The sequence below is a fragment of the Pelophylax lessonae genome, assembly GCF_965119305.1.
Source record: "Pelophylax lessonae genome assembly, chromosome: 4".
Lineage (NCBI taxonomy): Eukaryota > Metazoa > Chordata > Amphibia > Anura > Ranidae > Pelophylax > Pelophylax lessonae.
The window spans coordinates 205,924,366-205,946,697 of record NC_138771.1 but is presented as its reverse complement, the minus strand read 5'-3'; the positions used below and the strand labels follow the sequence as shown (position 1 = coordinate 205,946,697).

The 22,332-nt window shown below is 40.3% G+C and overlaps 1 protein-coding gene across 1 annotated transcript in view; it reads right to left on the bottom strand.

The window, feature by feature from the left end:
* Window positions 1-22,332, bottom strand: part of TBC1D22A (TBC1 domain family member 22A) — an 860,932-nt gene that overhangs the window by 142,879 nt on the left and 695,721 nt on the right. The window lies entirely within an intron of this gene.

Genomic DNA, 22,332 nt, shown 5'->3' with positions numbered 1-22,332 from the left:
AATATGTATTAACAATATTATATCTTCATCAAATATTACAGATTTGGTGACCGACACCCTTGAGAAAGGCTCCATATGAGCCGAAACGCGTTGGAAACATAGGAGACCCTCTCTGATCTGAAAACCCAAGCACAAAGCATGGAACGACAGAGAGATATATCCTTAAAGTCCCCATAACCACGTGTCACTAACCTTCTACCTATCTCACCCCTTCACGAGGGTCTTTAACCCTACACCTCTATATGTACTTACCCTGTACAGTGTTTTAAATATTAAACCACATTATTTATTTTTGTTTTCAATACTTGTTTGAAAATTATTCAATACCTGCCTTAAAAGTCCCAAAAAATTGGCCTGAGGTACCAACAGACTATACATCTAATCAAAAAAACAACCACTCATTTCAAAGGGAATGAAATTTCTCTTTACAACATATGTAGAAATATATTGTGTCTGATCATGTGTAACGAAAAAATACTTTCCACAAAAACTTTAAAATATATATGTATTAACGCCCAACTGCAGGTTTGAAATCTCTACCACCCACTGCCCTCCCTCACCCCTTAACCACTTAACGACCAGCCACGTAGATCTACGTCGGCTGACTTTGAGTGGTTATACCGGGATGATGCCTCTAGCTAGAGGCATCATCCCGGTACCGTTGTTTGAACCCGGCGGTCGGCTTTCCGTCGGTAACGATCGATGCGGCTCGGGAGCCGCTCGATCGTTACCCGGGGGGGCGGGAGGGGACGTCCCCCCCCCTCCCGCCGCCTTCCGCGGCTTTGCTCGGGGCTCCCGTCCCACCGGGAGCCCCGAGCACCCAGCCGGCACGTCCGCCGGCTGGATGGAGTCCCGATGAATGCCGGAAACGGCATCGATCGGGTCTCCGATGACGTAACCCGGAGGCGGCGTCCATGACGTCACATCCGGGTTACTGTGCCGCAAAAGGCGGCAGATTTAAAAAACGGCTGTATGCAAAAATGCCGTTTTTGGCGTTTTGCATACAGGGAAGTGTAGTGGAGGGGTCTAGGGTCTTTTAGACCCTCGATCCCTCCATAAAGTGTACCTGTCACACATATTGCTGTCACAAGGGATGTTTACATTGCTTGTGACAGCAATAAAAGTGATCAGATTTTTTTTTTTTTAAAAATTCTGTAATAAAGTTAAAAAAAAAGAAAAAATAAATAGGAAAAAAAAAAAAATTTAGCCGCCCCCGTCACCGTTAGCTCGCGCACAAAAAAAAACGTATACGCAAGTCGAGCCGCAAATGAAATCGCTGTTCAAACCACACATGTGAGGTATCGCCGCGATCGCCAGAGCGTGGGCAATAATTTAAAAAAAAGAGCTACACTCTAACTCAAAACTGGTAACCGTTAAATAAATTTAAAGCGTCGCAGATTGAGATCTCTATTGACCGTAGTTTGTCGCCATCCCACGGGGGGGGCGCAATTTTAAACCGTAACATGTTTGGTATCTATTTACTCGGCGTGACATGTTCTTTCACAATATACAAAAAAAATGGGCTAACTTTACTGGTTAGTATTTTTTTAAATTAGTGAAATGTGATTTTTCAAATTTTTTCCAAAAAAATGGCGTTTTAAAGACCGCTGCGCAAATACCGCGTGACAAAAATTTTTGCAATGACCGACATTTTATTCTCCAGAGTCTTTGCTAAAAAAATATATATAATGTTTGGGGGTTCTAAGTAGTTTTCTAGGAAAAAATACTGGTTTTAACTTGTGAACAAAAAGTGTCCGAAATAGGGCTGGGGGTAAAGTGGTTAAAGCAATACTGCTGCCTTTAACCACTTGACCTCTGGAAGATGTGCCCCCCTTTCTTGGCAACCCCAGTGGTGTCGTGCTAGGGGACCCGATCTGGGATCTCCCCTGTTAATCCGCATTGGTGTCTCTACTGAGCGGCTACTTGATCTATCCTTGCAGTGTGTGTGCGGCGATGGCTGGACCGTGCGCAGGCGCACCACACACAGTCTCCCCGAGGCGGAAGGTTTACTCCGGATGTCACGGTCTGATAGTGCAGGACGAGCAGCCGAGCTGGCGGTACGGAGAGGTGGGTGCTCTGCCCATTTTACATCGGGGATTTAATCTTTGTGCATATCTTCTATGCTTGTGAGTACCTGTTTTTATGGCTTCATAATTCATTAATAAACGGTGTTACGCTAGGGCGGATGTCCACTCTGTCCTGTTGTTTTTTCATACAGCCCCCCTTCCTGACCAGGTCATTTTTTGCGATACGGAACTGCATTATTTAACGGACAATTGCACGGTCATGCGACGCTGTACCCACATAAAATTTATGTCCTTTTTTTCCCCACAAATAGAGCTTTCCTTTTGTGGTATTTGATCACCTCTGCACTTTTTATTTTCTGCGCTATAAACAAAAAAAAAAAAACAACAATTTAAAAAAAAGAAAATAATATAATTTTTACTTTCTACTATAAAATATATCCAATAAAAAAATTGAAGAAATCAAATGTCTTCATCGAATTAGGCCAATATGTATTCTGCTACATATTTTTGCAAAAAAAAAATCCCAATAATTATAATAATCAAGATCAGCGTATATTGATTGGTTTTTGCAAATGTTATAGTGTCTACAAAACTATGGGATATTTTTATTTATTTATTTTTACTAGTATTGGCGGCGATCAGTGACTTTTAGTGGGACTGCGCTATTGCGGTGGACAATTTGGACACTTAACTGACACTTTTTGGGGACCAGTGACATTATTACAGTGATCAGTGCTACAATACAATATATGCACGGTCACTGTACTAATGACACTGGATGGGAAGTGGATAACATAAGGGACAATCAAAGGGTTAAATGTTTTTTCTGGCTTGTGTACTGTGTGGGAGGTGCTTTTACTAAGGAAAGGCATAGATCCGAATCCCTGCTTTGCAGGAACACCGGATCAATGCCTTCTCTATTGACAGAACGGTGATCTGCCTTGTTTACATAGGCAGATCGCCATTCTGCCTGTGTACTAAACAAATGGCGGGTGCCAGCAGACATGGAGCCCGTGGTACACACCGCTGGGCTTTCACTGTGTGGGATCAAAGTTGCTGCCCTGTAGTAGTAAAACTGCTACAGGGCAGTCAACAAGCATTTAAAAAAAATTGTATGCATACCTTCTTTCTAGATGTCCAATACCAGGTCCTGTTCACCTAACACTTACTTCAGTGGTGGGGGGGGGGGGTCCTACTGTACATGCTGAGCTTTCTGCAGCATTCTCCTGTAAGCTCAGGGTGGGGATGGATTCTGAAAACCTGGGCTTACACGTACTGTAGAGGGCAAGATGATGCTGAACACCATTCAACCTAGAGAGGAGGGGCAGTTAATTACTAATTTTTTTGTTTTTTAACTGCCGGGAATTTTAAAATTGAAAAGCTTCAGTAGGCTTTTAAAGGCCGATTTATAAAAAAATAACAAAACAAACCATTCGCACATGGAGCATGGCTTTGCCCTGTCCCCGCTCTCTCCTCATTGGCTCACTGGCTCTGATTGACAGTAGCGGGAGCCAAAGGCCCCCACTGCTGTCTCAGCCAATGAGGAGGAAGAGACCTGGGATAACAGCTGCTCTGGTGCACCAGGCTGGATTGAGGTAGGGCTCATGTAACTATGGGGGGGGGGGGGCTACTGCACACCAAAGGTTTTTTTACCTTCATGCATGGAATGCATGAAGGTAAAAAAAAGCCTTGAGCCTTTAGAACCACTTTGATATTTCACTTTGTAGGGCAACATTACTAAAATGAACCTGTGTACAGAAGACCACAATAAATGTCATTCCCTGTAAGTATATTTGTTTATTGTTTTTCCTCGAACTCTGGATGGAGCTTGCAATAAAAGTTTCAGAAATCTCCAGCACTATCCTTAAGTTCACTGCACTGATACTTTTTTTCTTCAGTGCAATAGGCAAGGAACATGAACACATATTCTACATACAGAAAAGAGCAGGTAAAATTCTCCAGTGACTGAAAAGGATTTTTTTCAACAAATGTTAACACAACAACAATTTAAAAGTTTCACATCAAATTTGGATCATCCAGCAGATGATACAGACACACTGCAAAACTATAGACATGCATAGCTATCCTGGTCATGTATTATTTTAATAAACTGACTCCTGAAATTCTAAGCTCAAAAATAGACTAAAACAGTCTACTAGTCCTTCTCCTTCGTGTCTCTGGTGTCATAATATATTAACTCAGAGTAACCATTTTTGTTTTTACTCAAATCTAATAATCAAAAGTTAAATGCAGTCGGCTTTAGGTTACTGCACTTTTCCTTTTGCATACTGATTAATTTGGTACCTTGTTTTGAGCTGTATTTTCTTGAAGTAAACATGAGGTGTTGCACAACTTTACAGGGTGATAAAGACCACATCAATGATACGATTGTAGGCGGGTGCTTGGCTCCAGCAAAATGGAGGAGACATTGGGGTTGATTTACTAAAACTAGAGAGGACAAAAAGGTGTTGCAGCTCTGCATAGAAACCAATCAGCTTCCATTTTTTTTTTTGTTTTTGTCAAAGCCTAATTGAACAAACTGAATGGCTACCAGGCACAGCTGCACCAGATTTTTCACTTTCCAGTTGTAGTAAATCAAACTCACTGCCTTTTAATTTTCTCTCTCTCTACTGAGATACTGATCCATTGGATTAGGGCTGCACCATTCTCTTCTGGCCAGCAGGGGGAGAGCTAAAGCCAAGCAAGCCCATAGACTTCTATGTAGAGCTCGAGAATCCTGGGAGTTGCAGTTTGAGATGGCAGCCATTTAGTGGGACCAATGAAGATCCCAATAGACACTGTGCAGTAGGAGGAGTAGAGGCATGATTTTGTAATAAACCCGGCGTCCCATTGAGCTTCTGGCCGTCACTTCCGGTGACGTCGCCTGCGTGTCACTTCCGGCGATTGCGGAGGATCCGGCGATTGCGGAGGATTCGGCTCTGGGTCTGTGTAGCGGCCGCACACAGTACCCCTCCAGTCTCCCACTACCTCTCCCTGCTTGGTACCATCCATTGTGATTGGATTGCCCTGCCTTTACAACTTGGGATTCCCACAGCACCCCAGGGAGACCCGGAGACTCCAGGACCGGTTTGGCTGACTATTTATATTATATTTGTGTTTTATTACAACTTGACTTTATTAAACTTCTATGGTTCATCTTGACACTCTCTTGCCAGTAATCTATACAGCATGCTCTAATATGCACGCCACAGTGCGCCATCCTTCTTTGCTATAGTTTTGTAATAAACTGTATGTGAAAGTTCTTGGTGCTGATTTAGAGAGAGCACCTATGTTTGGATATTCGCCTGCCAGCAGGAGACCATACCAGTAGCAATCTGAGCCTGAGACTGGTAGTAAGGATACCAGGAGGCAGTGCAGCACCGCCCACATCACAGCTGCATCAGGGAGACTGGAGCGCTCACTCACCTTCTGCTTCCCACTGTTGATCACTGGAGGCTTTTGGTGAGAGACTGAGGAGACCGAGGAGGCCCCCCCCATCTTCTACAGAGTGAGGTCATCACAGTATCCTAGGAACTGGTGAGATGGCTAATTGAACGTTGTTGATACTGCTAGCAGGGACTGAACCACTGAGAGCATGACATAGAGTATACCCAATCCATGCCGCACCCATACTGCACCCTCCGCATTATGCCGAGCCTTTACTGCATCTGAACCACATCAATCTTACACCTGTGCAGAGACTATACCATACCAATACTGCATGCAGGTTAACTGGGACTGTTGTTAGGTGCATCAATGCTCTTAAAAGGCCCCAACATTAGCTGGCAGAAGAACTGCACCTCCTGCAATATTTGTTCTGCAAGTCTCCTTTGTTCCCTGCCCCCTCCTCTATCAATTTCATTTCTTTCAGACAGTGCATGCCCAGTTAGTCTAGGACCAGCATTGTCACCATAATTGTGCTTTGGCAGTATAGTTCCAGCAATTTGTAGATTAAGCTTTACTACTGCTCACTGCTGCAAATAATAATGCTTACTTCATTACTAGCCATATCAGGTGACAATAAATTAGGTTTGCCTTTACTGATTCAGTGCCTTTGATGTAGGACTACTACTGGGTACTAAGTATTACTTTCAGTGATTTTCTGTGATATTGCATGTTTTATATAATCAACCTAGTGTGTCAGAGGGGCGGAATTTCTTAAAGAGGTCCAGGCGAAGAACAGAGGACCTATCCTATCCAGCGGCTGCTATGGAGGAAGAGCTACACAATGCAGTAGTGATGCAATGACAATGGAGCAAACTCAAAACAAAAGTATATTCACTCCACCATCTACTAGCTACCATTTTTCTTTACTGACAGATTGTTAGATTTAGTGTATGATTTATTCATTGTAATAGATACCCATTACATGCAAAAAAAGGTTAAACAGATCAATTTGATTGTGTCATATCACGTAATCTTTAAGCAAATTATTTCAGCTTGCGTTTGATGAAATATTAAAAAAAAAAGCTACCCACAAACATGAAATGACAGTCAGCCAATCTGACACCTTTAACCACTTCTGGACCGGAAGATTTTCCCCCTTAATGACCAGGCCATATTTTGCGATTCAGCACTGCCTTATTTTAATGGACAATTGCGTGGTCGTGCAACGCTATACCTAAATAAAATTGATGTCCCTTTTTTTCCAACAAATAGAGCTTTCTTTTGGTGGTATTTGATCACCTGTGCCATTTTTATTGTTTGCGCTATAAACAAAAAGAGAGCGACGATTCTGAAAAAAAAAAAAACAATATTTTTCACATTCTGCTATATGACATTCCCCAAAAAAATTTTTAAATCAAAAATTTTTAACATTTTAGGCCAATTTTTTTTCTGCTACATATTTTTGGTAAAAAAAAAAATTGCAATAAGCGTATTTTGATTGGTTTGCGCAAAAGTTATTGCGCCTACTAACTACAGGAAAGATTTGTCATTTTTATTGTTTTTTTTTACTAGTGATGGCAGCGATCTGCGATTTTTCGCAGGACTGTGACATTGCGGCAGATCGGACCCCTGACTGACATTTTTTACATTTTTAGGGGGGACCAGTGACATTACTACAGTAAACAGTGCTAAAAATATGCACTGCTACAGTAATAAAGACACTGTCAGGAAAGGGGTTAACACTGTGGGTGATCAAGGGGTTCCTAGGGGCGTGTTTCTAACTGTGGGGGCGGGCGTGGCTTGTGGAATGACCATAGAGACCTGTGATCCTATATAGAAGGATCACAGGGGTTCAATAATCATTCCAGGGAGAAGAATGGTCAGCTGTGTTCTTCTCTCTCAGCGGGGAACAATTGCGGGTGTCAGTCGGCAATCGGAGCCACCTCCCCGCTGAATCGGCTTCCCCGCTGACGAGCGGGGGCGGGAGCTTGCCCCCTAGCTGCCTCCAAGTGACCGACGTAGCTCTACGTCGGTTTGCCTGGGAGAGCCACACTGCCGCAGTAAATATGCGGTAAGCAGTCGGCAACTGGTTAAAGTAGTTCTAAAATCAAAAGGATTTTTACCTTAAATGCATTCTCTGCATTAAGGTAAAATACTTTTCAGTGGCAGCTCCCCTCAGACTTCCCTTAAACACTTACTGGAGTCCATTTACTGTCTGCTGTAGCTCTTCTCTCTTCTTCCTGTATTCAATGGAGGCTCTGATGGCAGCGGGGGGCCACTGGGCTCCTGCTGCTGTCAGTCAAATCAAATGAGAGCAGGGGACGTGGCTGAGCCGCACTGTGTGTGTCTATGGATGCACACACTGTGGCTTGGGAGCGAGCCTGTATGTATGCCCCCATAGAACACAGCTCACTATGGTGCACATGCAGAAGAGAAGTAGCAGAGTGCCAGCAGGGGACCCCAGAAGAGGAGGTAAGTGGCAGCTCTGTGCAATATCATTGCATAGCGCAGCTAAGTATAACATCTTTTTTACTGAAAACAAAAAACAACAGCCTTTAGTATCACTTTAAGGTCCTGGGTGTAGGGGAGGAGAAGGAATATCGCAAATGAACAAGCAGAACATTGTTGAGCTTCTGCACTACAAACAGTGGTATGTGCTCAATTGTAACACTGTTCACCGCTTATTTAAAGTGAATGTTTAGTTTACTGCAAATAGGGGATTATTTAATGAGAATTGGGAACTAACAAAATTTGCTTTCTCTTTTTCATGCTTTCAGTTCTGCCAGCTTAGTCTGCTCTAAGTGGCTACCACAAAGTTAATCCATTTGAAGCCAAGGTATTTTTGTATTCATATGTTTTCTTCTATAAACATTTCATCTTCTACTTCAATTACTATGAGCGCTATGATTCCTCTCTAGTGAAATTATGCTTTTTTTTAGACCCGCAGTAAATTCATACTTGGTTCAGCAACCACATACATTTTGTCTATAATGATAAAAGAAATAACTAAAGAATAATAAGAAAAAACTATTCCAAAATATGGTTATCAAAAGTCCCTGGGTTCTTCAATGCCGCAGCAATACAATCCAGATGGTTTTTACTTTATTCATACCACAAAAGTACAGCTCAGGGAAATGGTCTCAACTCATTCCCCTAAATGTATACAGTCCTGTACTGAACATTACTTGCGCCCATTTCTCTGCTTTGAAACAAGCTGTTCCAGTTTTAGAGACCTGTTGTTTTTTTGGTTCAGTTAAGTGATAAAATTGCTCAGTCTTCACAAAATAACAGACAGGGTAGAACAATATTACCTTTTCTAAACAAGTGACTAAAGCAGGCCATAGATAATGCAATTTTCTTTCCCGCAACCATGCTCGATTTCTCCATCAATGCAGTCAGTGTTGATGGGGGAATACCTCCCGTGGAAAGATTGTGTTCTCTTGGCTTGGGGGGGGGGGGGGGGGTTGAAGGGAGCCATTCCGGTTCCAGAGAAAATAGTGATTACTGCTAGCAGCTGGCAGTAATTGCATGCAAAAAATCCAACATGCTGGTTGGATCGACTTGGGTACAATCAGCCTGCCCATAGATGGATCAAATCTCAGCTGCTCCCTGCTGAACCGGCCAAGATTTGATCCATCTATGGCTGGCTTAAAGCAGGCTCTACATGATTTTTTATTTTTTTTTCATTCAACCGAATCCTTCATCCAGACATTTGATTGTGGATTAGGGAATTATTCCTGCTGGGCTACTGCATTCTGCCGGAGGGGAGGCTTCTAGAATACTGAAAGTAACAAGATGCTGTATTGCAGTGTAAAAAAGCAATTTGTTACATTTGTAGCATGCCCAAATGTGAGCATTATGTATGTGCATATTTCAACAAACCATATGCTTAACACATAACAGGAACGAAAAAAAGTTGCAGAAAGACTCAACAGTATGACTGAAGTTTAGCATGTTTAATATAAAAGCTAGTCTCCAACAAAGGTACAAAATAGTCTAAAAATCTCATCAAGCTTCAAAAAGTGTTTCTGTGGGAGGAGAGAGGGGGAGGAGCTTGAATGGCATACGAGTGAGAGCTCGCTGGGAAGCAGCTGCACCATCCGTCAATGACACAGCAGATCTTCACTCCGTAGCCGTCCCGCCACCCCCTCCCCCCAATACGGTACGATCCCCGCTTCGGTACCAGAGACCGAGCCTGGCAAACCACCACGACTGACAATGGTATAGGAGGAGTCACTTGTGGGCTTATAGGCTGCCGCCAATGGATGTCGGAGACTGCTGGTTCGTCCACATCCAGGGATATGGCGCTGGAAGGAGGTAAAGGTATCATCTGTGCCCAGAGGAGACGAGGCGACTCTTAGTAACAGATGAACATCAGGACGATATATCAGACTACTTACACTAGATAACAAGATCCCAAATCAAGTTTTACAACTCAGCAACTCCCGTCAACAAAGCGGTGAGAGCCACCCAATCCTCTTTTACTTACTGCTCTTAATTGTAAATAATGGTTAATGATCCTATCTTTCACTGAACTGTGCTAAATTTCTGCCTGCTGACCCTGCTTGTTTGCCTGGCCACCTGTTGATCCAGACCTTGATTGACTGTACAATCTGCCGAGGGTCTGAGTTTTCGGGGGGGGGGGATAAAATTTACAACGTGAGAGGTAAATCAATAAAAAGGTGGTGCGATCACAAAGTCACCTAAAGTGAGCACCAGCCCGAGTATGATTAAAAAGTTTATGATACCCTGGAAAATCAGACCCCAGAGAAGGCACAGGACACTCGTAGAAAGCAGGCGGAAGTAGGGGGGAAGAGTGGCAAAAATAGGCTATCATCAGGCTTAGATACTACAGAGCAATTAGGATCAGAACAAGACCCAGAAGCCGACACAGGGCTGACTTATAATACAGAGCAAACAGAAAATGATCAATTACCCACAGGGCGAAATGGCGGCCATGCTTGCAGCATTAGAAAAATCTTTAAAAATAGAACTGACAACAATTCATAATGATTTGTGTCAACTATTTATCCGAGTGGAAGAACTAGAAAAGAGACAAGACAGCTATATACAAACAATAAAAGATTTAAAAAGAGATGAAAGATTTAAAGATAAAACACAGAAACCTTGCATATAAAATAGAGGACCAAGAAAATCGGGAGTACAAGAAAGAATCTGAGAATTCTCCAACACATGGAGAAGATTTAATAGATAAAATGGAAAAAAAAAATTGAATCCACTGCTTGGTAGAGAAGAAATGGAACAGATTAAGGTGGAAAGAGTACACCTGGTCAGAAGACCGAAAGGTATACCAGCAGAGGCTCCCAGGGATGTAATCATAAGGTTCCAGGCTATGAAGAAAAGGCCCAGATTTGGGAAGGCCCTGAAGAGAAAGCCACCTATAAACTATGAAAGTGTCAATATTCAGATTTTTACAAATCCATAACAGGCCACTTTAAGAAGAAGAAAACGATTGAAACCACTTTTGGAATTGATGTAAAAGCAAGGAATACATTACAACTGGGAGTTCCCAGCCTGTTTGATAGGCAGGGGAGACGGCCGCATGGTAAGACTTACATTCCCTGAGGAGCTGCGGGACTTTTGTGAAAAATTGGAAACCCCCATACCAAAAATGCTAGGATGGCCCGAAGAGACCACAAAAGAAGAAACAATACAAGAAGAAGAACAATGGCGACTTGCCTCAAAGAAAAGAAACTGTACTCTGGAATGGTTCAGCGAGCAAAGAAAAATGATCAAAGAGGGGGACTGTGGCATGTGTCCGGGGTATGGGTGGGAGGAGGAGGTGAAGGAAAAGCATGGGATGGCAACCTAACTGAGCCCTAATCCTCTTTCCCTAGTTAGGGAGTAGGGGGTTCGCGAGCATCAACCCAAGGGAAAGGGGCAAAGGAGTAGAAGGTAGGGAGAACCAAGGGGTAAATCTTCCAACTACTCCAAGACCATAAAATGGTTTGATCAACACCATGCCAAGGGCGAGGATGGAGGGGGATGTGGGGGGGGGCCGGATTGGGGGGATATGGGGGGGAGGGCTTGGGAGAGTTTAAAATTGGAGGGGAAGGGGAAAACAAAGTTGTGCGAATTCCATGGCACTTCCAGCAGTCGGTCACCATATCTATTGAACTATTGAACTTAGTCATAGACCCTTGCAGAGGTTTTGCAGAAGATGCCACCAATCCTTCACTTGGCCGTGGCTAGGGGGGAAGGGGGGCGATAAACTGTAGGAGGTGGGTGGGGAAGGAAAGATGACATGAACCTTTTGAAAACACTGTCATATAATGTCAGAGGATTAAATACGCCTACTAAAAGACAAAGTATTAGAAGAGCTTAGACATAACTCAGCCAATATAGTTTTCCTACAGGAGACATATATTGCACAACCTACAAATGTTAAAATATATTCAAAACATTATCCAATATGGTACTATGGGGACTCACCAATTAAAAGGGCAAAGGAGGTAGCAATCGGCTTAGCCAAGGACAAAAGGTTCTCTCCCTTGAGGAAAGATTGGTCGACCCAGAAGGGCAATAAATATTCCTGAGGGAGCCTACTTCAGGGTATAGATTGTACCTTGGCCAATATCTATTGTCCAAATAAAAATCCAAAAGGGTATTTAAGAAAAGTAATAGACAAGCTGATCTCCTTGAAAAAAGGTAATTTGTCCCTAGCAGGGGACTTTAATTTCTGCATGGATCCATCTTTAGATTGCAGGCAACAACAGGATTTAAACTCAGGAAGGTAAGGAAAAAGCTTTTCCGCAGCTAACTGGTAGATGTTTGGAGGATCCAACATCCTGAGGTGAAGGATTATTCTTTCTATTGCCCCGCGTACTCGATGTACTCAAGACTGGATTATATAATGATAGAACATAGGTTCATAAACGCAGTAGTTAGTACATAAATAGGGACAATGACTATATCAGAACATGCCCCAATTGGTTTGGAAATAAACCTCCCAGTGAATACCATCGAAATGAATTACAAATGTTTACCGAGATAGTATAGGACACCAGTAAAAGCACATAAATGTTAGCCAGAGAAAACTAATTTGTGTTGGATGGGTTTTAAGGTGCAAGGCACAATTCTTCATATCTGGTGGGAATGCACTAAGATTCAGGAATACTGGTTGAAGGTACAACATTTCATCAGAAAAATTACAGGTGTGAATATCTCGGACGACCCATGGAAATGTCTATTCCATAAAACAGATGGATCTTTAAAGCAATATAGAAATACGATCACCCCAAGCCTGTTAAATACTGCAAAAGGGACAATCCCAAAAAAATGGTTAGAGACAGATAGTTCTACTGTAAGAGAATGGTGTTGCAGGGTGGAGTATATATATATATGATATGGAATATATGAGTAGCAGAGATGAAGAACAAGTAGCTTTTCTAATAAATGGAGAAAATTGACAGATTTTAAAAAGACTAGCGACTATATAGAAATATGGACGGATCAGGGGGTTGGGTAATTACATTGAGATGTAGGTACTGGGAATAAGGAGGTATTAAAGCAAGTTTGAAATTTGTGAAATTATTTTATAATTATTTGTAAAATTGAACTGAAAACCAATAAAAAATTATAGTTAAAATATTAAAAAAAAAAAAAAAAAAAGTTGTCTAAAAAGCTCATATTTAGCAAGGCAAGTAATATCTAAAACCAGTTATTTCAATTTAACACTTCTATCCATTGACAACCTTCAGCCATAGGGGCACAGAACAGGAGTATAGATACTCATTAGAAACCGATGTCAATGCCAACCAAATCATTTCTTAGTAAGATGTTTTAGCTGGAACAGCCTAAATACTTCCAGTAAGAAATTAAATTGTATATTTTAATATCAGATTTTTAACATACTTGATGTGTAGCACATAATTACTGAGTTCATTTTATATTGACAATATACATAATATGTATAGATTACTAAAAAAATTGTAAAACAAATATAAAATGCAGTATTGTTTACAATCAGGGGCTGCAGGCATATATGGAGTTAGACCAATGAAGAAAAACAAATATATACAAAATAACCCATATGAACAAACCATATTTCACTTTATTAGTGTTAGTTCAGTTAAAAATAAAGGATTTCTAATTGTCAGTTGTAGATTTCTACACCATGTACATCGTCACCACTCTGCACTGCCTAATTGAATACGAAACCTTTCCTTTAACAATGCATTGTAACACAGATGAAGCCACACTTACTAAAATGTATTTATTAAACTTTGATACACAAACTTGTACAAACTAAATAAAACAAATTAAAATTCAGAGTCCGAGGTCTTTACAACTACATTCTTTGCTTGTATTTGAACTAACATTTTATTACAATGCAAAATGGCAAAATTTAACAGTCTTAACCAAGAATAATAATAAGTAGTCATAAAGAGTGAATGCTCATCTTCCCTAGAGTACCAGTAGAACAAAAGTGTCTTGGGTTGCTCTTATTCATGTGCAAATAGGTTTCAGTTCTGAGAATTTTTGAATACGTGATATGCAAAGACTATATTGTCTTAGCTTTGTGCAGCTTTGTAAAGAACTGTTTTTACAATTAGTGCTAAAAGCAAAATTACACTAATTACAATCATTAGTTGTATCTTCACGACTCATCTTAATTACATTTTACAGATTGTAAGAAGAAAGTATACTGGGGATTTTAGTAGCAACTTGTCTCTCACTTTACACTGGGCTGCCATATAATTTCTGATAAAACGCCTAGCAAATGAATTTAGCACAGGACTGCAGCCCCACTTTCTCAAGAGTGAGAGATAATTTAATTTTACACTACATTTGTACTGGGCCTTCTCTAAGTAGCTGTGCCAAATTGAAGTATAAGCAATGGATAGAATTTAGCTGAGTCATTTAAATAAGACCATACATGTAATTACATCTTCTTAGTGATTTAGTACATAAACTTAGAGAAGTTTATCTGCTTTGACACCTACCTGTAGCTGTAAGGATAACTTCATTATTATAATTATTATAGATGCACTTACAGTCTTCAAAAATTTAAATAGTCAGACTACAGAAAATAATTTATGGGACAGATTTTACAACACACAGTTCCCAATATTCTGCTGGCACTAATGCCAGGGAAGAACAGTTAGTCCTGAATACTGAATTAGGCTTTAAATATCTTCTATCTATAAAAAAAAAAGCTTATTAAGCAAGCTAAATAGCTAAATAGAGCAGTTAGCACTGTCTCATATAGCTAGAATATGCTGAAATTGTAAATCCATACAAAACATGTAGGAACATTTTAATTTCATTAGTTGTATGTATACATGACATGGAAGGCTGTCTACAGATTGAGAGGCGTGTTACTTGTAGCTATGGGAGATTACATGATCTTCCTTTGAACGCTACCAAAACATTTTACCTGAATCAGGTAATGTTGAGCTTTGAAGCACCTAGCATTAAACAAATCCTCCACTTTGAAAGTGAATAATCCTTCAATATTAACACAAGTTTAACACAGCAGGACCTCTAGACAACTAGATTATTGCAAACAACTCTAAACTGCCTCAAAACCTCTCAGTATCAATGGGTCACCCTTATATGTAAAGAAAGGGTCCACCATAAGTTACTTAGATATAACTTTTAACCATTAACCCATAGCACACTGTCTCTGTCTGTCCCCCCGCCTCCTTTGGTGAAAAATTTCCACTATATGAACATAAAAAAATAATAAATCCCATATGCAGCACCGGCCCCGTCCCTTGCGTGTGATAGGCCTATATTACACAGGGCGCAGAGCTGGTGCCTGTGCAGACGTCTACTCTGCCTCAGTGTTCCAGTCTAGGCTTCCCTTCCCCATCAGACACCAAACACTGCATTTTGGTGGCCGGGCTGAAGAAACAATTCCACAAAGCCAGACAGAGTGTGGAGGAGAACGGCAAAGGAGAAAGATCACATTTAAAAGACCTGGGAGGGATAAATCCAAAAGCAAGGCAGACCCTTTCTGCTATACAGCAGGGGGGGGGGGGGGTCGTCAGTCTCTGGTGAGTGCAAAACCATTGGGGTCACAAAGCACTGCAATAGATTTCACTTTACAGGATGAAAGTTAAAAAGACGCAGCACTGGTGGACTATGTTTTGTTATTGTGCACACGGCACAGGAAGATTGAGAATCTTTTTATAATAATTTCGATTTGGTATTAATTAATGGTATTTTTATTCACATTGGGGGAAATTTTAAACCAATAGGGGGAGACAGAGACAGTGCTGTGGGTGAATGGGAAATTGTCTTAAAGGAGCTTGAACAGAGTCAGTCTCAATTTCTTGTGCTTATTTGTTGTGGAAGTAATAAGTATGACATAATGCAGGTGTTTACTTTATTTCTACTTCGAGATACATAGCACTAAGAAACACTACAGAGGGTTAACGTAGCAGATGGTCGTATGAAAACAAGAAGTTAAACTGCATCTTCTGTGTCTTTAATGGGAATTTAATCACTGCTTAAAGATATAGTGTGTACAGTATGTATAGATATACATAACGTTACATTTTTTGTTTCTGCATCAGTGTTAATTGCCGCAAACAGGCAATATGAGTCCTAAAAAAAAAAATCAATATTTAGAATTTACAAGCAACAGGACAATGCTAGCCCAAAATATAATCTTAAAACTATATCTATGTTTGTCTATATCTAGAGTTGATACTAGAATGACACTAGCAATTTTATTAATGCTGTGACACAAATCATGAAGGTATCACACTGTCAGCTTAACAATTCCTCAGACAGGATCATCAAACAAAAAAAAAAAAAACTATTAAAAGAGGCAAGGTGGTCCTAGACTGAGCAATAAGGTCAAGGAAATGGGAATATGAAGCATCAGGTATTTCAAGAAAGTAATAACTATGATAAAATGTGTGGCTACAACAATAGTTAATGTAACAGAAAGCAGGTACTTGTTCAGAAAGTAAATTGAGTTATATAAAGCTGTCAACACTTTTGTGAATATACATTATGTTAACTAGAAAAGAAATGCTAGAAAAATAAAACCCAATGAAAAACAATAATAAAAAACAGTGATATTCATTTTTATTCTACCTGCTGCTTAAAAATGCAATAAACAAATCCAAAGGCTAGTACACACTATAAGAAAATCGGGCAAACATTTACGTCCAAAGACTTTTCGTACGATTTTCCTATAATGTGTACACAACTTTCGACAGACCATTCTGAATTTTTGTACGAAAATTCTCAAAGGAGCAAACTCCAAAATTTTTCTCCTACAGGAAAAAAAAAAAAAAACAAAAAAAACAATTTTCATTTAATGTTTACCCTTTTCGTTAGATTTTTGTACAAGAAAAATCAGAAAAGAAAGATATTATCAGAAAAAAACAAAAAAAAAAGCCTGGTCGTACAATAATTTTCGTATGGATTTTCATTCATCGGTTCCGATTTGCTGTGAAATGACAAGGAAAATCGGATGATCATTTGCACGATTTTCTAATAGTGTGTACCCCACTTAAGGCCTCATGCACACAGGGTTTTCGAAAAAACGAGCTGCAAAGCTAGTACGGATGCCAGGAAAAGGCGGCTTTAAAAATGTGCTTTTAGAAGCGTTTTGCATTAGCGTGAATGTGCGTTTAGCCGTGTTAATGTTTGGCAGCGTTTTTTAAAGAACACTGCTCTCTTCTATTTTCCACTCCCAAATCACATTACAACAGCTTAAAAATGCTTGACCTGGCTTAACGTAACATACAGCATTAACACGCGTTTAGCTACGTCAGGTGTTGTTACAGCTGTAATGCTGGTCTTCTTAACGTGCTTGAAAAAGCCTATGCCACTTACAGCTTCTAAAAGCCTATGGGTTCATGGACACACAAAATGAGGTGTTTTTAAGCTGTAAAATAAATGTTTGACGCTCCTAAAGCGGCAGGATAAAACGCCCTGTGTTCCTGAGGCCTAATGCATTTTCTTGCTTGATGGTGACAGAAAGGCTGGCACAGTCCTTCCTTTTTCTTTGTAGTAGCAGAGTTTAAGATCAGGCCCTACTCAAAGAAAAATGTTTAAAAAATGTGGACAGTCCCCCTGTAAAGTTATAAATGCCATTAAAAAATAAGTATTTTTGTCTCAATAGGTCAGGAAAGGCCCAGCGGTAGCAAGCAATTGTCAAAATCAGGAGAACTGCATCCTACTGTAGCAGTTATGGTCAACTACCGTATAAACATGAATGCTCCAGAGAATACAGATGTTCAAGTTTAGGCAAGAACTTGTGGGAAGATAAAAAGCTTAGAGAAGCATAATTCAACTGATTTCTACTGTATATTGCCATAGAAGAGGATCTGCCTGCTGTTAGCAATTCAATGATTTTAGACACCTAAACTGAAAATTGTTACAATGCCACAAAATATTCTGAGATCAATTCCTCAACATAATGAATGGACATACATGCTGGTTCTTTGGCAAGTGATCACTACTCATGAGTATACACTTGAATAGCTTATAATTGCTTTCTTCCTATGTAAATTTTAAGACATTTCATGTTTTGATGGTTTGAGCAGGCGTTGAGTGCCCTAGGCCTGTCCCATTATTATCCGATGATTTTTCCTCTATACTCGTGCATGCGTTTAAGTCTATGTTTCGTATCAAAACAGTGAATAGTGTAGGATAATGGTTCTCACCACCAGTCCATAAGCCCCTCTAACAGTGCATATTTTACATCCAACTTGATAGAGATGCAGGTGCATCAGTGCAAAAGTAACTTAAATGGACCAACATCTGGTGTGAGAAGTGGATTCCACCTGGGTTATTAAAGTGCATTTGCTGCTACAATCCAGACAGCCATATATTCGGGTGAGTGCAGAGTGTTGGTGATGGTGTCAGGTTGTGCACACTGTGGGAGTCTCTGTATTTTTCGCTACTTCACGGATTATTGGTGAAAGCCTCTTACAAATTGGTGAATCTTTTACATTATTTATGGATTAATAGACTTTTAGGATTTATATTGTAAATATTTATGCAAATAACTTTGGTTGTATACCAATTGGTTTTTTAAGATTTATCAGTATTACTTATTTATTGAATCATGTTTTTGACATATTTTGGATGATTTATTTTTTATTGCTGTGTTTTTGCCCAATACACAATATGTAGGCACTGTATTTTACATCTACTGACCTGGGAGGTTTTCTGAATATTGAGCCCTTGTTGCCATTTTTTACTTATTTTGAAATTGAAAAAGTGAAACACTTCACAATGGCCATGGCACCTAAATGTCAGAGGCCAAGGAAACAATACAAGAGTCTATGCCAAATACACAAAGCTAATAGGGTGATTCAGTACCTACCCAAGAAACTGGCTCTATAAAGGTGAACTCCAGGCAAAACCAATATATTTCCCATACCTCCTAGCCCATGTCCATAGCTAATCACTGCAAATCGTATTTTTCTTACCTGTTTCTGTTAGAAAGATATGCTTTTCTTCTGACCCTGTGACATCATCGTATGTCTAAATCTAAACTTCTGCAGAGGCTGGAAAGAGGGGTAGGGGGCAGTTTGTGGGTGTTGACAGGGAATCAGAAAACTCCCTTGCCATCGCATATACTGTAATACTTTCCTGTTTTTGTCAGTCTCTACTGTGTGAAGAATAGCAAACAGCAAAACCCTTTTACGGATCCTACTGAAGTGCCGGCACTGATACATTAAACAAACCCTCAAAAAAAAGCTTTGCTGTTTGCTGTTCCTTGTGTGGCTGTATGCTTTATGTGAAACAGAACTGCAAATGGACTGCATCACTATCAGTATCCATAGCTCGAGGGAAATTAGGAGCTGCTGGACACTAATCAGCATAAGTAGCACAGGGAAACTATCAACACTTTTCTTCTTAAAAGAAGTCCAATGATTCACACCAACCTGTCATAGGCACAGCCTATGATTTATATCACCCTGTTAATGTCCTGAGCAATTAGGAGCTGCAGGACTCCTGAGCAATTAGGAGGCTGCAGTTTACAGTAGCAGACATAGCCGTGTTAGATGAGAGGGAGGAGGATCTGAGAGGAGAGAGGTGAGGTTAAGTGGGAATGATCCTACTACTGCAGGTAGTGTAAGCATAACGATGTCAACACTGCCTGATTAGAGCTTCTAGGAACATTGAGGGGACCTGCTGCACATAAGAAGGCACAGGTACCCAGCCCCCTTGATCAAGAAATGCTGGAGAAATAGCCTTAAAGGGTTACTTTCAGAGAGAATAATAAAATAATGCAGAAAAAAAACTATTTTATGTGAGGATAAAGGATTAAAAAGGTACAAAATTACAAACATCCCGGCAGAAAAACATTTTGACCTGGAGATAAGCTACAACATAATCAAGCCTAAGGTCAAGTTAGTCACTTTATCTTGACATTAAACTGCCGAGGTAGCCAAGTCACAGCTAAGTCTCAACAGGAGACAACTATCCCATTAGCCGAAAAAAAGGAGTCGACATCCAGCACAATTAGTATGAGGACTTCGACTTCCAGAAAAAGGGGGACTGACAGAAAAGGACTAGAAAGAATAGAAAAGAAAAAAAGAGAAGGAAGGATGTGCCAACTCCTCTAACCCAGACCTCTATCTAAACTATGTGAGCCCAGATGTCTCCCGATAGATATTGAATCCAGGGGCTTCAGACTTTCTCGAACAGCTTAAGTTTGTCATTAGGTATTGAGAGCCGTTCATTAACCAATTATCCAGGACAGTTTAGCCCCTACCAAAGCTATAGGTATCATTGCAAAACTTGCATAACCTGGCTATGGCTATCTTTGCCACCACAAAATTAAGAGAGATCAACCTGCATGAATATCTTGGGCATTCTCCACAGGGCTTAGAACAATGTCTGTATAGGAGACTTCTTCAGGTTTATTTGAGTGAGAGAATAAATAAATGTATAGATTCAGATCCTAAAACGCTTCACCTGGGGCACTGCCACCATATAGCAGTCCCCTCCAGACTACATCCTCAGAAAAAGAGCAGAATAGCCCCTGAGACATAGGCAAAGATCCTAGCTGGCACCATATACCATCGCAGGATTACTTTGTAACTGGTTTCAACTACAGAAGTATTAATAAACGACCTAGATGCTGCTTGATTCAGCTTGTACCAATCATCTAATTCCAAAACTCCACTCATATCCTTCTACATTGATGCATAAAAAACTGTTTAACATTAATAAAGGTCAGTATGGAATATATTTCTGATATGTAGCCCTTTAACTTATCATGTTTGTAACACAGGTATTCCATAGATGTCATTGTCACAATAGCCGAGGAATGCTTTAAGCAGTTTAGATAATGTGTTATTTGGGCATAGCTGAAACTTTCTGCCTCTGGTAGCTGGTACTTTTCAATCAGAACTTGCTTTGACAACAGTCCCCTATGATCACAGAAGTCTGCTATGCTCATAAACCTTTTAGTAATCGATGGCTGGGGGGGAGGCCCGGGGTGAAGTCTGGGTTCCCAAAAAGTGACTTCCGTAGATTGTGAGGGGAGGCTAACCCATCCCACATTCCAAGGGGAACAAAAAAAAAAAAAAGGGATGGGCATAAAATGGTAGGTCTATCTTTAAAGGGCAGCCACATCAAGTGCAACATTGATCTATTTGGACATGAACACTGCTTTTACCCACAAAGCATATGGCCCTTTAGTATTAAATCGAATCAGGTGTGCCAGTTGAGCCCCAAAAATATTTAGCACACCCCCCCGCTTTTTCTTGGGGCGTATAGGCAAACGGACACTTTTCAATAAATATTTATTTTACGAGAAATCTCTAAATAACAACAATATTTTAGTGATTTGGCCTATTGATACAGGTTAAAGTGACACCATTTAAAAAGTAATTCAATGGAAAAAAAATATTTTGGCAGTAGTTGTCTTACTCAGTTCAGCAGCTAGTTATAAAAAGGGTATCATGCTTTAAATGCAAAGGATCAGACACCGTCTAACAACAACAAAAAACACACATGGGCGCAACTACTTGTGCATTACCACCATACAATTTATTAAATGCCAAATAACAAATGGATACTCACAAACATAAAAGACAGGCTTGTAACTTATGTGCTTCTGCCTTGGACGGTAAGTCCCACCACAAAAGCATCAAATGGAAGAGCTAATGCATTTCGGGAGTAGTGCCCAATTCTTCAGAGCCAAGTCTGACCAGTGTCAAGCCAGCTCCTAAATGGTCACGGATCATTAGCAGCCCATACCTCCTCCAATGAGCTAATGGGTGGGGCCAGACCGCATACACCTACTTCCCCCCTGGAATGCAAGTCATATCATCCCATGCACTATGTGCATAACTGATCACTCCTACAACATGGTGGGAACCGCAGGACCACTAGCTCATAAAATTGTACCAGCCATCCACTTAATAAAAAGAATATCTCATGTTATCTAATGAGACAGATGTCCTGTCATAATTATAGAAAGGAGGATAAATATGTATAAAAATACATTCATACTTGCAGGTGCCACAGGTAAGAATTACTCACAGACATGTCTCTAATTCCAGACATCCAAATGATACATTGCCAGAACAGTCTACTTGATGGTATCACTGCCCGGTTTCTGCACTGGGTTCTGGTCAGTGAAGCATGCATGCGTGTTCCCATTTGTACATGTAGTGACACCAGCCTAATTTCAGGTAAAAAATATTAGGCTGAGAATTAAAAAAAAAAAAAAAAAAGAAAAACCAAGCCAGCCAATATTTCCTCAGAGATCTATGGGGGAAGAGCCTAGGGTCATTATCAATTGGTCTGGACAAACTAGAGCAAGGATAAAGCCATAGCAGTATCTTAACATAATACCAAAAGATCTTAAACCTGTTCTGACAACAGATGCTGAACTAACACTCAATAAAAAATAACTTACAACATTGGCTACATGGTTAAGTGATACACTAAAGCACAACTACCT